At 37.8% G+C, this 1,192-nt stretch overlaps 1 non-coding gene across 1 annotated transcript; it reads left to right on the forward strand.

The window, feature by feature from the left end:
* Positions 1-440: 440 nt before the first annotated feature.
* Positions 441-547, forward strand: LOC131173644 (small nucleolar RNA R71). Its single transcript, XR_009143957.1, has one exon. It is a non-coding gene; the product is annotated as a small nucleolar RNA R71 (small nucleolar RNA).
* Positions 548-1,192: the final 645 nt, after the last annotated feature.

The following is a 1,192-nucleotide window of genomic DNA, read 5'->3' on the forward strand; positions in this document are numbered from 1 at the left end:
TGATCTCGCCATCCTGGATTATAAGTATTAGAAAGAGATCATACCTACGTTGTGGCTGTCCATAATTTCCTACTGTATTAACATGTTACATTGATTCATCCTCTTGTAATGTAGGATAAATGTCAGTAGCATGACCCGAACCCGAACAAATTCCACATACCTTAACTGTTTACATGTTCCCTACAGCTAATTACCGCAACAAAGAAGTTAAATCAGAAATCTGTTTTTGAAGGTTTGATGTACTTACCTCATTAACCTTCTTAGGTGTGTGATCCATTCTCATTCCAAACTGCGGAGAGTTTGCTGCCATATTAGCAATCAACCTCCTTGCTTCATCTAGTGTCTTGTCAACCAAAGCTCCTCCACTAGCAGCATCTATCATACTACGATCCATTGGTAGAAGTCCCTCATAGAAATACTCAATCAAAAACTGCTCACTTATTTGATGATGGGAATAACTTGCACACAGCTTCTTAAATCTCTCCCAATACTCATACAAACTCTCTCCATTGTACTGCTGAATGCCACAAATTTCTTTTCTTATGTTGGCAGCACGAGAAGCAGGAAAATATTTCTCCAAAAATATCCACTTCATCTCATTCCATGAGTTAACAGATCCAGAAGGAAGGTAATACAACCAATCCTTAGTTGTGCCTTCCAATGAGAAAGGAAAAGCTCGAAGCTTGATTTGATCCTCTGAATCTCCTTGAGGTTTCATGCTGGAACACACAACATGAAATTCCTTTAAATGCTTATGTGGATCCTCACCTGCAAGACCATGAAACTTAGGCAACAAATGGATTAGTCCAGATTTTAACTCAAAAGCAACATTTAAAGCAGGATATTGAATACACAAAGGTTGTTGGTTTAGATCAGAAGCAGCCAACTCTTTCAAAGTCCTAGCAACCATGGTTTCGTTTTTGGAATCTGAATGCGAATCCGAATCTGAACTTAATTCCCTTGGAGATTGGACTCCTTCAAATGTACTCGGAATCTGCCTAGATTACTTATCCAATTTTCTAAACTATTTAGCTATTTTTTCTACTTCTGGATCAAAGAGCAAGTCACCAAATCGAGAAGTTCTTGTCATAAACAAAAAAAAAAAATCAAAGTGAAAACAGAAAAATGCCTCAAAACCCTAGAAAATGATGGAATTTAGCCTTAAAAGGGTGGGGCCAAAGAATCTTATTGG

The sequence above is a fragment of the Hevea brasiliensis genome, chromosome 14 (genome assembly GCF_030052815.1).
Source record: "Hevea brasiliensis isolate MT/VB/25A 57/8 chromosome 14, ASM3005281v1, whole genome shotgun sequence".
NCBI classification, from domain to species: domain Eukaryota; kingdom Viridiplantae; phylum Streptophyta; class Magnoliopsida; order Malpighiales; family Euphorbiaceae; genus Hevea; species Hevea brasiliensis.